The sequence below is a fragment of the Peromyscus californicus genome, unplaced genomic scaffold (genome assembly GCF_007827085.1).
Source record: "Peromyscus californicus insignis strain IS unplaced genomic scaffold, ASM782708v3 Scaffold_4__1_contigs__length_199733344, whole genome shotgun sequence".
Classification (NCBI taxonomy): domain Eukaryota; kingdom Metazoa; phylum Chordata; class Mammalia; order Rodentia; family Cricetidae; genus Peromyscus; species Peromyscus californicus.
This window is the reverse complement of record NW_026294562.1, coordinates 193,242,282-193,264,050: the sequence shown is the minus strand read 5'-3', so window position 1 is coordinate 193,264,050 and position 21,769 is coordinate 193,242,282. Positions and strand designations below refer to the sequence as shown.

At 39.3% G+C, this 21,769-nt stretch overlaps 1 pseudogene; it reads right to left on the bottom strand.

Moving 5' to 3' along the window:
* Positions 1 to 14,490, bottom strand: part of LOC128124430 (zinc finger protein 420-like) — a 35,251-nt pseudogene extending 20,761 nt beyond the window's left edge.
* Between the last annotated feature and the right edge of the window lie 7,279 nt (positions 14,491 to 21,769).

The window sequence follows — 21,769 nt, the reverse complement described above, 5'->3', positions numbered from 1 at the left end:
TGGTCTATTTAAATAGTTTATATGGTCTTGATTTAACTTTGGTAAGGGGTACCTATCCAGAAAATCGTCCACTTCTTTCGGATTTTCCAATTTTGTTGAGTACAGGTTTTTGAAGTATGACCTGATGATTCTCTGGATTTCCTCATTGTCTGTTGTTATGTCCCCCTTTTCATTTCTGATTTTGTTAATTTGGATGCTCTCTCTCTGCTTTTTGGTTAATTTGGATAAGGGCTTATCTATCTTGTTGATTTTCTCAAAGAACCAACTCTTTGTTTCATTGATTCTTTGTGTTGTTCTCTTTGTTTCTATTTTATTGATTTCAGATCTCAATTTGATTATTTCCTGGTGTCTATTCCTCCTGGGTGACCTTGCTACTTCTTGTTCTAGAGCTTTCAGTTGTGCTGTTAAGTCACCAGTGTGAGATTTCTCCAATTTCTTTATGTGGGCATTTAGATCTATGAATTTTCCTCTTAGCACAAGTTTCTGGGTGTCCCATAAGTTTTGTGTATGTGGTACACTCATTTTCATTGAATTCTATGAAATCTTTAATTTCTTTCATTATTTCTTCCTTGACCCATTGGTGATTCAATTGGGAATTATTCAGTTTCCATGAGATTGTAGGCTTTCTGTAATTTTTGTTGTTGTTGAAATCTAACTTTAAGTCATGGTGGTCCAATATGATACAGGAGGCTATTTCAATTTTTTTGTATCTGTTGAGATTTGCTTTGTGACCAAGCATGTGGTCAATTTTGGAGAAGGTTCCATGGGGTGCTGAAAAAAAGATATATTCTTTTGTGTTAGGGTGGAATATTCTGTAGACATCTATTAAGTCTATTTGAGTCATAATGTCTGTTAGTTCCCTTATTTTCCTGTTAAGTTTCTGTCTGGCAGACCTGTCCATTGGTGAGAGTGGGGTGTTGAAGTCTTGCATTACTAGTGTATGGAGTTTGATGTGCGATTTAAGCTTTAGTAATGTTTCTTTTACAAATGTAGGTGCTCTTGTATTTGGGGCATAAATATTCAGAATTGAGACTTCATCTTGTTGGACTTTTCCTGTGATAAATATGTAATGTCCTTCCCGATCTCTTTCCATTGCTTTTAGTTTGAAGTCTATTTTATTAGATATTAGGATAGCTACACCAGCTTGCTTCTTAAATCCATTTGATTGGAAAGTCTTTTCCCAGCCTTTTATTCTGAGGTAGTATCTGTCTTTGAAGTTGAGGTGTGTTCCTTGTATGCAGCAAATGGTTGGATCGTGTTTTCATATCCATTCTGTTAACCTGTGTCTTTTTATAGGTGAATTGAGACCATTGATATTAATGGATATTAATGACCAGTGATTGTTAATTCCTGTTCTTTTTTGGTGGTAGTGTTGTATGTTTCCCTTCTTTGGTATTTGTTGGTATGGGATTATCCATTGCCTGTGTTTTCATGGGTGTATCTAACTTCCTTAGATTGGATTTTTCTTTCACATGTTTTCTGTAGGGCTGGATTTGTGGAAAGATATTGTTTAAATCTGGTTTTATCATGGAATATTTTGTTTACTCCGTCTATGTTGATTGAGAATTTTGCTGGGTATAATAGTCTGGGTTGGCATCCATGGTCTCTTAGTGTCTGCATAATGTCTGTCCAGGACCTTCTGGCTTTTAGAGTCTCCATTGAGAAGTCAGGTGTTATTCTTATGGTTCTGCATTTATATGTTACTTGGCCTTTTTCCTTTGCAACTCTCAATATTTTTTCTTTATTCTGTATGTTTAATGGTTTGATTATTATGTGGCAAGGGGCCTTTTTTCTGTATTCAGTCTATTTGGTGTTCTCTAACCTTCTTGTATCTTTATAGGCATTTCCTTCTTTAGGTTGGGAAAGTGTTCTTCTATGATTTTGTTGAATATATTTTCTGTGCCTTTGAGTTGGTATTCTTCTTCTTCTATTCCTATTATTCATAGGTTTGGTCTTTTCATGGTGTCCCAAATTTCCTGGACATTTTGGGTTATGACTTTGTTGGATTTAGTGTTTTCTTTGAAGGATGAATCTATTTCCTGTATCAGATCTTCAACGTCAGAGATTCACTCTTCCATCTCTTGCATTCTGTTGGTTATGCTTGCATCTGTAGTTCCTGTTCATTTACTCAAATTTTCCACTTCAAGCACTCCCTCAGTTTGTGTCTTCTTTATCGTCTCAATTTCAGTTTTCAAATCTTGAACTGTTTCCCTCATTTGTTTATTTGCTTGCTCTTGGCTTTCAAGGGATTTACTGATTTCTTCCCATTTTTTGTTTGACTTTTCCTCGATTTCTTTAAGGGAATTTTTCATTTCTTCTTTTAAGATCTCTAATATCTTCTTAAAGTCATTTTTATGGTAGATATCTTCTGTTTCTTCTGTGTTGGGATATCAGGTCTTACTGATGGAGTTTCTGATGGAGCCATATTGGTTTTTATGTTGTTGACTGTATTTTTGCACTGGCACCTACCCATCTCGTTCTCCACGTGGTGCAAGCAGTGTCTGTGTCCGAGGGAGCCTCTCTTGGTCTGATCAGTACTCTTGGCCCAGTGGAAGCTCTTGGTCTAGTCAGTGCTGATGGACTCTTTGTCTCAGTGAAGCAGCTCTTAGTCCAATTGGCACTCGTGGGCTCTGTTTCAGGGAGTAGCTGCAATCTTGGAGTGGGTGGTTTGGGAGGGGTGGGGCTTGTGGGTTACAGGGTCTGGTGGGTGGTGGTGGTAGTCTTATCTATCTGCAGTAGATCTGCCTGCCGCCTGGCTGAAACTAGGACTGCAATGGGTAGTGGTGTAGGGGTGTAGGGTTGTGCCCCTGGCCCCAAACCTAGGGGCTGTGGTGTTCGGGTATGAGGATAAAGACTCACCTTTTAGTTCAATCAGGTGCTGGCAGGCTCTGTCTCAGGGAACAGTTGCAGTGTTAGAGGGTGGGTGAAATTTGTGGGAGGTGGGGCTTGGGTTACAGGGTCTGATAGAGGATGGTGGTAGTCTGACCTGTCTGCAGGAGGTTTGCCTGCCAACTGGTCTGAAAATGGGACTGCTATGGGTAGTGGTGTAGGGGCCGCCCTGGGCCCAAAGCCTAGGGGCTGGGATGTTTGGATATGAGGATAAAGACTCACCTCTTAGTCCAATCAGGTGTTTGTGGGCTCTGTCTCAGGGAACAGTTGCAGTCTCTGGAAAATTTATTTTAAATTAAAAAAATATAAATGATGACTAATGTTGGCATAAATTTGGGGAAAGGAGTTCAAACCTGCTATGAGAATTAGAACTAGATAATCAACTTTTGAAATCAGTCTAGTGTTTTCAGAACAATGAATAAATGAAAAAAGGAACATTTCTGCACTACACAATTACAGTACTGATATGTGATATTATTCCTGTGGAAACAATGACAAACATCTATTTATCATATATAAGGAACCAATTACCAACAAAAGTTGGGAAACCAACAAAACCTCATTGATGAACCAATAACAATTCTGTTTGTTTTCTTATTTAGAGGTGATTTGTCTGCGTGTATATCTGTGCTCTATGTGTGTTCCTGGTACCAGCAAAGGTGAGAAGAGGGTATTGGATGCCCTGGATTTGAGGTTACAAATTGAGTGCCCATGTGAGGTTACTGGGAATTCCAATGAGTCTTCTTAAAAAGCAGAGAGTGCTCTTAACCACTGAGTAATCTCTAAAGCTAAGTGGGCCAGTAAATTATACTGGGTGACTTAGAAGAATGTCAGTGAGAGCTTGCTTATTGAAGCATATTATCTGCAATACCCTGTGAGGGTGATGGCTAAGGAAACAGAAACCTGGGGATCACTGCACAGCTTGCAGGCAGCACAAGGAAGGAGTTGGAAGTTTCTTTCAAATCACTTACTATTTCCTCCAGGCACCTTGTCTTGTTTTTTCTGGTCCAGGCAGCTTGACTGGTGTCTGCTTCATGGCTGGTCTTAGCATCTTTGGTGCAGTTCAGCTCATCTGAGTGTCAGTAGCTTGAGGCAGGAGGGCACTAGTGAATCTTGCCAGTTTCTGTGACTTCTTGGAGATATTAAGATGTCTATTTCTGAGCTTCTGGAGATTCTCTGCAGGATTAAATATTTTGCCTTCCCTCTTTCATCGGGACCCCTTTTGCATCACATATCAAATATCCTGCATATCAGATATTTTCATTTTGATTCATAACAGTCGCAAAATTGGAGTTATAAAGTAGAAAAAGAACAATTTTACATTTGTGGACACTACAACATGAAGAACATTATCAAGGGGTCACAACATTAAGAAGGTTGAAAATTTTTGCCTTGGAGCAATACATTCCTTTACATCTCTTTCAATAACCTGTGTTTTAAGGAGCATCCTACAAAATGAAAGTGTTTAATGAGAAAATTAGTACTCAGTAAACACTCCTGGGCATGAACTCCAAGGACTTGTCTTCTTACCAATAAGAACTTTTCCATCATGTTTATTGTTGCTTTGTTAACAACATCTAGGATATAGAATCAACTTAGATGTTCATCAATTGACACATGGGTAAATGAAAATGTGGGTCCTAGCTTCAAACTTGTTGCTTTTTGTGTTCAAGTAAATGTCAGTAAGCCAGAAATACACCTTTAGTGGGATAAATAGTATAATATAGGTAATATGAAATTAGAAAGTGGGAAGAATATTTCAAATATGTGCAGCGCAAATGGAGAAGAAAGGGGACTGCTGTAAGGTCAACCCAAATGAGATGTCAATGAGAAGCTACATGGGAACCTATCATTTTGCAAACCATGTAAAAAATAAAATAAGCAAGGATAGTGAACACAAGTGTTAAAAAAGTATGGGTCATTGAATAATGTGTGCTGGATCTTCAACTGGGGATGGGCAGAAAGAAAGGAGGAGGAGTGGGTGGGTTAACTAACAGGATGACTGTATGAAGAAGCCTCATGAAATCCCACTGTCTTGCAAGTTAATAAGAAATATAACTTTAAAACATTAAACAGGTATTCCACATGGTTCAATAATGCTGGTCCCAGTCACGGGTGTATCAAATGGAACGATCTGTACCACATAATGGTTATCTGCCTAGGACTTACTGGTCAGGGAGTCCCCAGAGGCACCCCAAACAGGTAATTGCCAGTGCTTTTGCTTGACCACCCTAAGGACATGGTGTTGCTAAAGATACCAAACACTTGGTGTATATGTGTGAGATTATATATATATGTGTGTGTGTATGTGTGTGTGTGTGATACAGTTGTTTATTATTATTATTATTATTATTATTATTATTATTATTATTATTATTGAGACAGGGGTTATGTCATCCTAGCAGTCCTGAAACTCACTGTGTTGATCAGGATGGTCTTAGACTCATAGAGATCTTTTTGCCCCTGCTTCCTAAGTTCTGGGGTTGAAAGCATGCACCAACTTGTATGGCACTATTATCTGTTTTTGGATGTTGAACAAGCTAAATGGCTTTACTACAGCTCTACCCCAGGGCTGGAGAGATGGTAGAAGATAAGAGCACTCTTTGCTCTTCTTGAGGACCAGGGTTCAATTCTCAACACACACTACAGCTCAAAACTATTTTAACTACAGACTCAGGGAATCTGATGCCCTCTTCTGCATGCATCAGATAAACATGTAGTACACAGAAAATATTCTAGAAAAAGCACCCATACACATAAAGAATAATTCAAATAGTTACTATAGCAGAATTTTATTTTAATACAAACTATGTGATATTTTATAAGATTTAAAACTTCATTGAAGACTTTCACAAGTTTCTTTTTTCACTTTTCGTTATTAAGAAATTTTCTACTCACTCCACATACCACCCACAGACCCCCCCTTCCCTCATCCCATCCCCCAGCCCTCTCTCCCAAGCCACCTCACACCCCCAAATCCCCCAAATCAAGGTCTCCCATGGGGAGTCAGCAGAGCCCAGCACACTGAGCCTAGGCAGGTCCAAACTCCCTTCCACTGCACCAAAGCTGAGTAAGGCATCACACCCCAGGCACAGGAATCCCGGAAGCCTGCCCATGCACCAGGGACAGATCCTGATCCCCCTGCCTGGGTTCCCCCAAACAGTTCAATCCAAACAACCATCTTCCATATCCAGAGGGCCTAGTTCAGTCCCATGGGGGCTCCACAGCCACTAGTCTACAGTTCATGGGCTTCCACTAGTCTCCTGCCTGCAGAATCCCTCCTCTCTCTCATTGTTTGGATTTCTGGAGCTCAGCCTGGTGCCTGGCCATGGATCTCTGTATCTGCCTCCATCAGTCACTGGACAAAGGCTCTCTTAGTGCAGTAAGGTACTGGTGGGCTCTCAAGTTTCTTATCTTTATTTTTCTATTATGCATACTCAGGATTTATAAGTTGACAATATTGTATAAATGCTATGTCATGATTTACAATGGTATTTTTTTCTGTCCAGTAGGAACTCTCTGATGCCTTCTAAGATTTGAAAGATAGATATAGGATATGCCACAATCTTTGAATTTGTGAAGCTTCTCTCCAGTATGAATTTCCAGTATGATATGAGCAGCTAGTAAAAGACTTGTCACATTCCTTACATCTTTATAGTCTCTCTGCAGTATGAACTCTCTGGTGTATTCTAAGATTTGACATGTAGATAAAGGATTTGCTACATTACAGACATTTGTAAAGTTTCTGTCCAGTATGAAGATTCTGATGTTTTCTAAGACCTTAAATCCAATTAATGGATGTGTCACAGTCTTTGCATTTGTAAGGTTTCCCTGAAATATGAATTTTCTGATGTTGTCTAAGATATGAGCATGCAGTAAAAGACTTGTCACATTCCCTATATTTGTAAAGTTTCTCTCTGATATGTTATCTGATGTTCTTTAAGAGCTGAACTTACAGAAATTGATTTGCCACATTCCTTATAATATGTAAGTCTCTCTCCAGTATGAACTCTCTGATGTGTTCTAAGATCTGAGTCCTGGGTAAAGGACTTGTCAAATTCCATACATTTCTAAGATTTCTCTCTGGTGTGAACTCTCTGATGTCTTTTAAGATTTGAGCAACAGGAAAAGGATTTGTCACATTCCTTACATCTATAAGGTCTCTCTCCAGTATGAATTATCTGATGTCTTCTAAGATAAGAGTCCAAGGTAAAGGATTGGTCACATTCCCTACATTTGTAAGCTTTCTTCACAGTATGAAGTTTTTGATGTGTTTTAAGAATTGAGCACCGTGAGAAGCATTTGTCACATTCTTTACACTTGTAAGGTCTCTCTCCAGTATGAACCCTCTGATGTGTTCTAAGATGTGAGTCCTGGGTAAAGCATTTGTCACATTCCCTACATTTGTAAGGTTTCTCCCCTGTATGAATTCTTTGATGTTTTTTAAGACTTGAGGAACGGGAAAAGGATTTGCCACAAGCATTGCACTTATAGGGTTTCTCTCCTGTATGAATTCTCTGATGCTTTGTAAGAGTTGACTTCACATTAAAGGATTTGTCACATTCCTTACATTTGTAAGGCTTCTCTCCAGTATGAATTCTCTGATGGTTTGTAAGATTTGACTTCATAGTAAAGGATTTGTCACATTCTTTACATTTGTAACGCTTCTCCCCTGTATGAATTCTCTGATGTACAGTGAGGCTTGAGGCAGTACTGAAGCATTTCCTGCATTTCCCACACTGGTAGGGTTTCTCTCCAATGTAGACTGGTTGTTGCAAAAGATGTTGTGCAGATCTGAAATTGTCATCATATTCTCCCTGCCTGTGCTCTTTCTTTGCAGTGTAGAGTCTCTGATCCTGAGTAATGTTGGAACACAAATTTAAACATTTCTCACAGTCTTTGGATTTACAAGGTTCTTCTCCAGTGTTCACACTTTCATATCTATCTGGAATTGATGAGTCAATAGAGGCATCCCTGTGACTACTGTCTCTATAGTTATTAGACTTTTCTGCAGTTTCACTTGTTCTATAAAGTGCACATGTAAAGGGGTCATGAAGCACTTTGCCAAGCTCATTACACTGGCATGACTCACTTTCAGTCTTCACATGTTGATGGACAGGATCACATTTGAAATAGTTCTCTGAAAAATGAGTAAGCTCATATTAATAGGCCTTGTTCTAAGACTAAACATTTGATAAGTGACTGTCTCTCTAAATTCTCTCTTAAAATAAGTCAACCAGAAACTACTTAAACATTTTTCTTTCACTGTCATCAAATTATTCTAACAGTAGCATGATAGTTCAAGGGTATGTGATTAGTAATCGATATCAAATCCTTATTAAAAATGTCTAATGGCACAAGATGTATCATGGATATGAGGAATCAATAATTAACTTTGAGATGAAGCTCATTGACTGATTATATTTAGAATACATGTCCCTATGTTTAAACACATTAGATTCTACAAAAGTAATGTAGGCAAACCAAATACTTTTCCATACATAAAAGGCTCTAAATCATTTAAGGCAGGGTTGTCATGGGCATCTACTGCTTATTTGTACCATCCATAGTTTGAGAGCCATACACTGCTGTGTTTACTTTTCCATATATGGTTATTCTCAAGTCTAGTCTGTACACCAACTCCTTAGAATATTTTCCAGAAGGGTGTCTGTGTATTCTCCACTGGGAAGAAGATTAAGGGTGGAATATAAAGTCAGACAGCAAGGAAGGTAATTAAAGAAAAATCCTACTTCATGAATCCACATTAGGCTTATAATTTATAAAATGATTCTAATCTGATGTCAGCAAAGTCAAATAAAATTGCATTTTTACTAGCATTGTCACCATAATTCTGGTGTAATAGGCACTTGTTCTAATAATTACAACATGTAGGATGTATCCTGGGACCAGGATACTGCACTGAGTTAAATGATCAGGAATCCTTTCATGTGGAATTGAGTATCTCAAAAACATTCTCAGCTCTTGCATAACCTTTCTCTTGAAGCCATCACTGTTGTCTTGCTCATTCCCTAGCCCACCCTCAACTCTCTCCCCTCCACATTCCGGGAAAATCTCATTTGCTCTGTACAGGTGACCAGGCCTACCTTCCATACAATAATCCACATGTTCTCTGTGGTAGTCCATGACCCATGCTAGAATTTTGAGAAATAATACAGATATCTAACATAATATCATGTTCAGTACATGAACAGAACCAAGTAGAGGAATCTAGGAATGATTTCCTATAGCTATTTACTGTCAGAATCTTCAAAATATTTAGAGAGAATTTTAAGTTTGCACATCTTGATTCTTTCCTCACAATTAAAACCATCTCAAATACAACTATGGACATGGAACTTTAAGATATTGGTATAAATACTATACAATCTTAAGTTTCTGAATCCATTGTGGAACCAAAATGAGGGGTGCATGACACCTCTAACATGGAAAATGGAAAGGAAAAATCAAATACCATGAAAATGTTCTTTTCTACTACAAAAGTTTTCCTAGTCTCCTGTTCTTTCTAAGACAGCTTAACAGAGAGTTTACAATGCATAATGCCAGTACATAGGATTAGCTAGGGATTCTAGAAGTAAAATGTTCTCACCCACAAAGACAAAGTTGCTGTAATTCTCCAACATCACATCAATGTACAAAGCCCTCTGAGCAGAGTCCAGGCATTCCCACTCCTCCTGGGAGAAGTCCACAGTCAGATCTCTGAGTGTCAATGGACCCTGAAACAAAAAGTTGTTTGACTACATGCTACCAGACAGAATGCTTTTCTAGATATAAGTAGAGTTAAGGAAATTAGGGATGTAGATAATGAAGGCAATTACTCAAGCAGATAGTTTTAATATAGTCACATTCTATAAGTGTGAAAACAGGATGACACAGTATGCTCCCAAGCAATATACACAAAACAACACACATTTATGTCTGGACAAAGTTATCCATCTGTTATGGATGTTGTGTTTATGTTTGACAGGATCACAGTGTATGTGTCTCAGGAGGAAAATTCATGATGAGGAAATGGGCTTTAACTGTAGATCATGTCAAAATATAATGCCATTCAATCAATTCTGCATGTTCTTTGGCCTTACATGATTGTATTCTAACATGCTCAGTTTGCATGTTTAAACTCTAGGTTCAATGTCAGTCCATTAAATAGCAAAGTGGTAGTTATGGAAGATAGAGTTCTTGGTTGAGTTCATAGGCAAAGAATTTTCCTTTTTTCTACATTAATAATGAGTGTAATAACATTGTATACTGTCAATTTTAACATTAATATGCAAGAAAATGTAGTGTATGGAAATACCTTTATAACCATTTTTGAGCCCCTGGCAAGCAGATAGAAAAATCCACATCAACCACATTTGATATAATCTAAAATTTTCCTAATAAATTAGAAATATGCCAACTTAGAAAAATAACAATTTTGAAGTTTTGAAGAATACTTCATTTCTGAAGAGTTATAAAAAATGAAGGATATTTGTTACGGGATACTTGTTTACACTGCATGAAAAATACCATCACTTTTCAAATGTAATAGAGCTTAGAAGAACAGTTAAGGAGAAAATTTGAGCTTTTTGTCTCTGAATTTTGAAGTTTTCAATGTGTTTCTTTTTAGTACTTATCCTGTACTGTCTAACAGATTTTAGGTTAGCAGTGTTTATGATTCTTCCTTTATGTCTGTCAAACTGCACAGTGGTGACATGTTCTGTCTGAGTCATGAGTCAGGAATAAATGCAAACCTGGTGGTCAGAGCCCATTCCCCAAATCTCTGCTTTAAAACACTGCAGCTTCAGGGAGTAGAGCCTTTACTCTCACAGGAACTGACTAGAGGAAGGCAATGGCTTATAAAGTAATAAATGGCTTATACACGGTAATCAGTCACTGTCCTGAAGACAGCATCCCTGATGCTTTCTACATAATGCTGCCTAATGAGTCTCAGAGAGAAAGGACTTCACAGTGGGATCCTGTTTGGGACAAAAAGCAAAAGAGAAATAAAAAATACTAATCTCAGGATGTGTGTGGTGGTGTATGCCTTTAATCTCAGCACTTGGGGAGTAGAGGAATGTTATTTCTATGAGTACGAGGCCAGTCTGGCTTACAGTGATACTTCTAGGATTGCCAGGGCTACACAGAGAATCCTTGTCTGAAAAAACAAACCAAAACCAAAAAAACCCAAAACACTGATCTCTCTAGTTTGGGAAGTTACAACTGAGCATCCTAACCAAGTGAGAGATGTTAGCAGCAGTTCTCCTAAGACAGATGGCAGGGGTCAAGAAATACATAGATACATCATCACTACCATAATATTAAACCCCAAAGAGAAATAAACATAGACTACTGTGGTAGTTTGAATGTAATTAGCCCCCATCGGGAGTGGCACTATGAGGAGTTGTGGCTTCGTTAGAGAAGGTATGACCTTTTTGGAGGAAGTGTGTCACTGTGGGGGTGAGACTGGAGATCTCCTTTGTTTAAGCTTCACTCAGTGTGACACTCAGTTGACCTCCTGTTGCTTGCAGATGTAGGACTCTCAGCTACTACTCCAACTTGTCTGCCTGCATGGTGCCATGATGATAATGGACTGAACCTCAGAAACTATAAGCTGCCACTGCTATGGATATCGCTCTATGCTGTGAATGTGTTGCTCTGATTGTTTAATACATAAAATGCTGATTGACCAGTAACCAGGCAGGAAGTATAGGTGGGACAACAGAGAAGAGAATTCTGGGAAGAGGAAGGCTGAGTCAGGAGTCCCAGCCAGACACAGAGGAAGCAAGATGTGAAGGCAGAACTGGGAAAAGGTACCAAGCCACGTGGCTAAACATAAATAAGAATTATGGGTTAATTTAAGTGTAAGATCTAGCTAGCAAGAAGCCTGAGCAATTAGGCCAAACAATTTTAATTAATATAAGCATCTGTGTGTTTATTTGGGTCTGAGCGGCTGTGGGCCCCAGGTGGGACTGGAGAAAACTCCAGCTACATGCCACCTCAACTAAATGTTTTCCTTTAGAAGAGGTGCCATGGTCTTAGTGTCTCTTCACTGCGTTAGAAATCCTAACTCAGACAACTGCAATCTGAATCTACATTCAAGAACATCATTTTTGCCAGATGGTGGTGGCGCACACCTTTAACCCCAGCACTGGGAGGCAGAGGAAGGCAGATCTGTGTGAGTTTGAGGCTGTTCTACAAAGCCAGTTTCAGGGCAGCCAGGGCTGTTACACAGAGAAACTCTGTCTCAAAAAAGTGAAAAAAAGTAGTCGGGTGGTGGTGGTGCACGCCTTTAATCCCAGCACTCGGGAGGCAGAGGCAGGCGAATCTCTATGAGTTCGAGGCCAACCTGGGCTACCAAGTGAGTTCCAGGAAAGGCACAAATCTACACAGAGAAACCCTGTCTTGAAAAACCAAAAAATAAGAATAAAAATAAAAATCCCATCATTTTCACGGTAGAATCAAGCCACATGTACAAGCCATGTTCTGCACTGTCTCGTGTACTTAAATTTTTAGCATTAGGAACCATGCATTATTTAGCATTAATAACCAAATTTTTGTCTCTTAATCACACATATTGCTAAGATGTTGTGACAACTATCCCATGTGTCTCAATATGAGCTCTTTATAATCACAATTCAAGGAAATGTGACAGTTCCCAAAAATAGTTTCTATATGACACAGGAGCCTTTACTCACTAATATATAAAGATGTAGTCCATTTTATACAGCAAATAGGAATCACATCAATGCATTTCGTTCATTTATTAAAATGTAAATATATTTTCAAAATTACAGGTCATAAGTTCACGTGAGATATTTACCCTAAGGGGAAAAATAATCTGGGAAGGACAGAAAAGAGAAAAGTGCACTAAGTGTGGATTTATGGAATTACATTATATAGCTGTAGTAATAAATACAGCCTGGTATGTTCATAAAAGGAGAGAGGAGACTAAAAGAATATGATAGATGGCCCAGGAAGAAAACCAGAAAGCTAAACCTACTTAATATTTGTCAAAGAAGGGAAAAAGATACAGTACGGAAATGTGGTCTTTTCAACTAATGGTGCTGATAAAAATGGATCCTGCAGGAGAATGTAATTAGATTCTTACCTTTCATTTGTACAAAAATCCATTCAAAATGGATAAAAAAATCTGATTTAAAGCCAGATACACTTAGAAACCTAGAAAATACTCATCAGAATATTAGGATGTGCAAGGACTTACTGGTTAGAAAGATCAACAGCACAGGAACTGAACAGATGGAACAAGATGAATATAAAATGTTTCTGTATGGAAACAATCAGCAGAGCACACAGACGCCCAAGTGACGGGAGAGAATCTGTACCAAGAACACTTTGGACTGGAGCCCATACCTACATTTACCAAGAATTGCAGAAATTAAATACCAAGGAAATAAAACTGCCAATGAACAAATGGGCAAATGAGCTGAATAGACACTTTTAAAAAACAAATACACAAATGGCGAATAAATATCGCAAAGGTGTTCAGGATCCCTAAACTGCCATCATGGAAAGACAAAGTAATACTGTTTTGAAATACCGCCTCACCCCAGGCAGAGTTTGCTGTCATCAACTAGCCATAAAAGTAATGTTAAGCAAAATGAGGAGAGAAAGTAAGCCTTATTCACTGTTGATGGCAGGGGGTAAAAATTAATACAGTCATTGTGTAATCAGTTTGGAGATTATTGAAAAAATGGAAGATAGAACTAATGTAATGTAATGTCACTCCTGGGAACATAATTGGAGAACTCCACACCCCACTACAGAGATATTTACACTCCACATTCACTGCTACTGCCTTCAATATGGCAAAGCATTAGAATCAACCTAAGTATAATGAAAATGGTACTCAAATAAAATGGAATGCAATTCAGCTGAAGAGAAAATTGCAATAAAAATTGCAGGAAAATAGTTGGACTTAGAATATGCAATATTAAGTTAGGTCACACAGTGCCAGAAAAAAGAAAACACATTTTCTCTCATATGCAGAAATTGGCCAATAATATGAGTATAGGGGAAACAATATACATGTGGGCATAGAAGAATTTGGAGAAAAGAGATCAAGAAAAGTTAAATAACAGGGTTGAGGTAGGACTAAATGCAGGTAATGAACAACAGTTATGAAAAATGATATGAATCTAAGTGCATTTCTAGCTATAATTCTTTCACAGTAATTTTTCTTTTTTTCTGATGGATAAGTTGATAAAAATATATTCAATAATAAAAATATAAAGCCCCATTTGAAAGACTCCAAAGACTCCAGAGCTTATGTTCCCAATGACTACTCTAACTACATAAAATTGCATTATTTGTGAAATATTTGTACAATGTTTGAGTCCAGTTAATTTCAGTGTGTGTGTGTGTGTGTGTGTGTGTGTGTGTGTGTGTGTGTGTGTGTTGTTTATTTGCAACAATTGTCATAATAAAATTTAAAATATTGTCAGTAGCAGAAAATTAAAGGTTTGCAATATCTGAACATATAACATTTCTAGAAAACGAGGCATGACCACTGACCTGGAAAACGCTTACTGGAGAATCAGCCATTTGTTTCTGTTTGTTTTCTCTGAATTTCTTTTTCAGGAACAAGGAATAGATGACTTGCTGACCTTTCATATAAGGGGTCAAAAAGAAAAGGAAAAAATTAATACCAAAAGCTGTATTACAAATCCTAATTGTTGTTCTTATTAATAAAACCCAAAGTCAGATATCGGGGGTGGGGGGAACTGAAAGCTCAGAGAAGCAGAGCAGCCAGCTACTAGTTTTTAAATCTGTAAGATTCTCCAACTGAAAGAGTGCTGAGCTCCTGTCTCCTTCCACCTTATATTCCTTACTCTGCCCAGCCTTACAACTTCTTATCCCAAACTACTTAGTGCAGGGTTTAAAGGTGTGTGTGCCTCCCCAGCACTGGGAGCAAAGACATGAGATCCCAAGTGTTGCGATTAAAGGAGTGTGCCACCACTGCCTGGCTCTGTTTCTCTTTTAAACTGGATCAATCTTATGTAGCCCAGGGTGACCTTGAATTTTCAGAGATCTGTCTGCCTCTACCTCTGCCTCTGGAGTACTGAGATTAAAGGTACGTGCCACCACTGCCTGGACTCTATGACTAACTAGTGACTGGCTTTGTTTGCCCTCTGATCTTCAGGCAAGCTCTATTTGTAAGAGCATACACAAACTACCACCACAGAAACCTGTTAGAGAACAATGTCAAACCACCGGAAAACACCGAAGCAACAGAATATGACCAGGTGTCCAGACAATGATCCCAAATACAGAAGAGAGTGCAATGATATTTCAAGCTTGAAGAGAAAATCACTGTCAACTCTACTGTTGCATCAAGAAAAAATTTATCTTAAAATTGATGGGGACATAAGTACATTTCAAGATAGTCTTGAGATAACATAATTAATTGATTTCACTAAAGCAGCTTTGCTGACAATAACTAGAGGCAAAATTTATACAAGGGTATCAGAAGAATTATCCATGTAAATACAGGAAATAATAATTCTATGTAGTGACTACATAAATACAGGAGGACTTGGAAGTAATCATCCATGGGCAAGACAGCAAATCACCAATTCTCACACAGAAGGAAGAGAAAAATGTAAGCTTCTTAAAATGGTCTTATAATAAAAAACCTGAAACAAAATATTGGGGTAAAGGCTGAAAGATCAGAGAAGCAGAGCAAGCCCCAGCCATGACCTCTTACCTCACCAACTCCTCAGCCTGAATGAGCTCAGCCAAGAGGCCTCAAGCCGAATGAGCTTTCTCAGCTGAAAAGGTCTCAGTCCAAATGCCTTTAGTTCCTGTCTCCTCAAGCCTTATATACCTTTCTCTGCCCAGCCATCACTTCCTGGGATAAAAGGGTGTGTGCTTCCCAGTACTGGGATTAAAGGTGTGTGCCACCACTGCCTGGCTCTGTTTCCTCTCCTACACTGAGTCAATCTAATGTAGTCCAGGGTGGCTTTGAACTCACAGAGATCCAGATGGATCTCTGCCTCTGGGCTGCTAGGATTAAAGGTGTATGCCACCACTATGTGGCCTCTATGTCTAATCTAGTAGCTTGTTCTGTCCTCTGATCTTCAGGCAAATTTTATTAGGGTACACAACACATCACCACATAAATGCTACCAATAATTTAACCCACCAACGATATAAAAAAATCTACGTGAATAAAAATGTCATTACTAAAAATCTAGCCATTCTGGAAGTTGACATGGAGACTACTCAATTAAACAAATCCAAAAGTTAAATAAACCTAGCATTGTACTGCTCTCACCACTAGATGGTGGTCTTGTCATTATACTAACTCAGGAACAAGTTTGTCTTCTGTGACTCATAATAAGCTGATTTGACTCACCCCAACACACACACACACACACACACACACACACACACACACACACACACACACACACACACACACACACACACACACACACACACCCCACTCACCCCAGGTGGGTGCAGAGACTCTTGCTGTGCCAGAAGTAGAAAGTAAGTAAGGCATGTGGTTCCTGGCCTAAAAATGTCAGTTACACCTTCCACGGTTCCAGAAACAATGAGGAAGCGGGGGTGGGGGGGGGGGTGGGGGTGGGGGGGGGTGGGGGTAGGGGGCAGTAAGAAGGGAAAGAGAAGAAGATATATTCTTTTTTGTTAGGGTGGGATGTTCTGTGAATATCTATTTAGTCCATTTGAGTCATAGCCTATGATGGGACACCTCACAGAGCATTGAGGCAGGGGGATGGCCTTGGACTTGCCTGTCTTTAATGTACCTCCCCATGAGAGGCCATACCTTCTTGTAGGAGGGAATGGCTGATGGATTCGGAGAGGGAGGATGGAGAGGCAGGAAGAGGGAAGAGGGTGATCATTGATTGATATGTAAAATGAATAAAAAATTTCTTAATAAAAAATAAATAAAATAAAATTTAAAAGAAGGAAAAAAAGAAGGGAAAGAAGGAAGGGCTAAGACATGCCGTTCTCTAGACTCCACACAGCTGTTGTAATCAGTAACCAACAGCAGCTGTACTGACCTGCATGGACCTCACACTAGACCACAATCAGTCTAGGAAAGGGAAAGGCTCACAGGGCTCACCCTTACCTCTCAAATGTTGGCTATAGATAGAGTGTAGGAGAAGAATCTCTGCCTTTAGCTGTAGTCCTCTGCTGAGCCATCCAGACACCAAAATATAGCTCCAAACCCACAGTCTCACAGATGGCCCTGGATAATCTCAGGGAATCCCAAGCAAAATTAATAGACATGAACACTCTAGAGAAAATGGTTGGAATTGTGGACCAGGAGAGTAGAGATGTGTGCATGCTCAAACAGACACAGAGTATGTATGTATATGTACACAAAATATGTGAGTGTAAAATAGTTATTAATAGAAAAATAATTCTTAGTTTTTGAATCAGGGTTTCTCTGTGTAACACTGACTTTCCTGGAACTTGCTTTGTAGATCAGGCTGGACTAAAATCCCAGAGATCTGCCTACCTCTACCTTGGGTGTGTTGGGCTTAATGGTGTGCACCACCGTACCCTTTCAGAAATTTATTTTAAATGACCATATCAGTCTGTAAATTCTTTTTCATTGTATAATTATCTGGTTTTTTGTTTTGTTTTGGTTTTTTGAAACTAGGTTTGTCTGAGTAACAGCCATGGCTGTCCTGGAATTAATTCCCTTTATAGGAAAGGATGATCTGGAACTCACTGAGATTGACCTACCTCTACTCTGGCATGCTTGGATTAAAGGAGTGTGCCACCACACCCTGCAAATTATCTGGTTTAATATCAGGTAAAACTAAGAGCCAGGGGGAATCTCCTTTTTTGTGTCAAGAAGATTTTATTTGTTTGTTTTGGTTGCTTTATTTTCTTTTGTTTTGAAACAGGGTTTTACGTTGTAGTCCTGACTGTCTTCAAATTCTGAATACCTGGCTATCTTTGAACTCACAGAGATTTGCTTGCCTCTGCCTCCCTTGTGCTGGGATTAAAGTGTAACAAAAGTCTTTAATGTCAGGTAACAAGAAATCCAGTTGATCACTAATTTCTATCATGCAGGCAGTGCAGTTACCTTGTATAATTCTCAAGACATGATAACAAGACAGATGGTAGTAGCGAACAGCTTTAATGCCATCACTCAGGAGGCAGAGACAGACAGATCTCTGTGATTTCAAGACCAGCCTGGTCTACAGAGTGAGTTCAGGTCAGCAAAGGCTACAGAGCAAATAACAAACAATAACAATAACAAAAAGTTAGCTGGGTGGTGGTGCTCTCTTTTAATCCCAGCACTCAGGAGGCAGAGCCAGGCTGATCTCTGTGAGTTCGAGGCCAGCATGGTCTACAGAGTGAGCACCAGGACAGGCACCAAACTACACAGAGAAATCCTGTCTCAAACCAACAACAACAACAACAAAAAATTATATATAGTTCAGGAAGGTCATGCAAGTTAATCTAGCACTCAGGAGGCTTGGGCTGGGGAACTCTGGGTTCAAGGCCAGTGATATCTACATGGTGATTGTAGAAAAGTTGAAATACTCAGAGATGGTGTCTCAAAATAATGTAAATTGCTCCATGAGGAATAGCTTTCATGGTTCCAGAAGTACGATGCAAGCTTCCAAAGTAGTGAGCCAAACAAAAGCCCTATGATGCCTATGAACCACATCAATTGTCCTCCTGGAAGAATAGCCCTAAGAATGTGGTAGTGGCAATCATACCTTTGTAGTAACTTGAATTGCAATCCTATTTAGCCTTATTTTTAACCCAGAGTCAAATATTGAAGGAGAAAAATGAAAATTAGAAGCAGAGCAGCCAATCACCAGAGAATTCTTACCTCTAAGAAATCTCGAACCAAATGGTGGAGGGAACCTGTCTCTATATTTTCTAAGACAGAATGGGCCAAGATCCTGTCTCCACCTGCCTTATATTCCTGTGTCTACCTCCCTAGTGCTGGGATTAAAGGTGTGAGCCACCACCACCCAGCTCAATTTCTCTTTTAGACTGATTCAATCTCGTGTAGCCCAAGGTGGCCTTGAGCTCCAGATCTTCCTGCTTCCTTCTCCCAAAGACCAAGATTAGAAGTGTATGCCACCACTGCCAGGCCTCTGTGGTTAACTACTGGCTAGCTCTACACTATGATATCCAGGCAAGATTTATTTGTCTGAACACAAACAAAGTATCATACAACAATAACCCACACCTCTCTCATTGAACTTAAGACCCTTTTCACAAAAGCAAAATAACGCCAGGTAATGAATTCTGGCTACACTACTGGTGCAGGTGAAGACATGAATCTTGGAGGACAACAAACAATTACCATTTTAGTAAACCATCATAATCCTTAACAAATAACTAAACATTTTTCTTTGTACCCACAGGTAATCTTAGCTTTCACCCCTCATCAGGGAAACTCCTTTTTTGAACAGATATCACTACAAAAATCCACAATGAATCCAAATGCAGAGTTGTGGAGACTGGGCCAATGGATGCGTCTGTAAAACACTCCTGAAGAGGAGCTATAATGATTAAAAGAGACTGAGGACCTGGGAGTTTGTTGTGAGATTGTGTCTACTAGTGTATTAGTCACGGTTCTCTAGTGAAACTGAACTTACGGAATGAATATATATTTCTTCTTTTTTTGGTATTTTTGGTTTGAGACAGGGTTTCTCTGTGTAGTTTTGGTGCCTGTTCTGGATCTTCCTCTGTAGAACAGGCTGGCTTCAAACTCACAAAGATCCATGTGTCTCTGCCTCCTGAGTGCTGGGATTAAAGGCAGTAAACAAGAGATCCAGTTGATCACTCATTTCAATCAAGTAGTCTGTGCAGTTACCTTGGGTAATTTTCTAGACATCATAACAGGACTGGTGCTGATGCAGACATGAATCTTGGAAAACAAGAAACAACCACCACTTTACTAAACCATTATTATCCCAAACAAATAACTAAACATTTTCTTTGTACCCACAGGTAAGTTAGTATTCACCCCTCATCAAGGAACATTCTCTTTTCAACAGAGAACACTACAAAAATCCACAAGTAATTAAAATACAGGGTCTGGAGCCAGGCCCACTAGATACATCTTTAAAACACTCCTGCATCTAAAACTTAAGCTTCATTCATGAAGTGGGGGATATAAAGACTGTAAGACTTAGAGGACCAGGGAGTTTGTTGTGAGATTGTTTCTCCTGGTGTATGAGACAAAGTTCTCTAGTGTAATAGAATTTATAGAAGGAATGTGTGTGTGTGTGTGTGTGTGTGTGTGTGTGTGTGTGTGTGTGTGTGTGTGTGTGTGTTAGGGATTTACTGTAATGACTTACAAGCTGCTTTCCTGTTAATACAACTATGGCTGGATGTAACAGAAAGTCCAAAAATCCAATAATTTCTTAGTCCCAAAGGATCGCTGTCTCAGCTGCTGTTCAGTGTATGTTGGAAGCCCAAAGAAAAAGATTCTAATGCTAGTGAAGGAATGGATATGCTAGCTGAAAACTTAGCCAACAAACAGGCAGAGCAAATGACTCCTATTCCCACGTCTTTGCATGCTTTCAGCTTAAAGGGTGGCCAGATTAAAGGTATATCTTTTAGTCTCTCTATCCTGATCAAAAGAGTGTGTCCTTCAGCCTGAAGAGGTGAACTAATGGCATTTGTCTACCTATCTCAAAGTTCCATACTAGAAGTGGATTCAGTCACTTAAAAATAAGCAAAAATAATGTCTCTCAGGTATGCCCTCCATTTCTGGATTCTAGTTCATTCCAGATGTAGTCAAGTGGACAACGAAGAATAACCATCACACCCAGCAATGCCAGAAGCTTTGTCTACCATGATAAATGATGACCCCATGGGAATAGGAAGAAGCAGAGTGCTAGAGAGGTCCCCAGAAATCCACAAGATACCTTAACTATAGACTACTGGCAATGTTTGAGACAGTGCCTGAGCTGACCTATTCTGAGATTGGGTGGCCAAACACACTAACTGTCATGATCGAACTCTCATCCAGTGACTGATGGAAGCAGATGCAGAGATCCATGGTCAAGCCCCAGGTGGAGCCAGGAGTCCAATTGGTGAGAGAAAGGAGGGATTATATGAGCAAGAGATATTGAGACTATGATTGGAAAAAGCACAGGGACAAATAGCCAAATTAGTGGAAACACATGAACTGTGAACCAATAGCTGACAAGCCCCCATGGAAATGGACTAGGTCCTCTGGATAAGTGAGACAGTTGATTAGCTTGAACTGTTTAGGAGGCCCCCAGACAGTGGAACCTGGATCTGTCCTTGGTACATGAGCTGGCTTTTTGGAACCTAGGATCTAGGCTGAGACACTTTGGTCAGCCTTGGTGTAGGGAGGAGGGGACTGGACCTGCCTCAACTGAATCTACCACTCTGGGCTGACTCCCCAGGGTAGACCTTGCCTTGAAGGAGGTGGGAATAGGGGGTGAATTGCGGGGAAGCCTGGGGTTGGGAGGAGGAAGGACTGGAGAATCTGTGACTGTTATGTAAAATTAAATTAATTATAAAATAAAAATATTTTAAAAAAATCTCACCAACAGGGCATCCCAAATGTGAGTTTTAAATGTGATGAACAATGAACATACTATAGTATGGGTAAAAACACACAATACCTCAACCCTACATAGAGAATTACAGGCAAGTGGGGAGTTCTGGGAGCAGGAGAAATAGTCTCCCCTGGGAAGAGCACACTAACTGGTTATTCAATATAAAATGGTCAACAATGAAAACACATGTACAAGTAACATAATATAGACTGAGCAGTTTAGTTATCATTATATGTATACACAAATAGACATATATGCATATAATAAAAATTAATAAATAATGCTGTGAATTTAAGTGCAAGCATAGAGGTGTATGG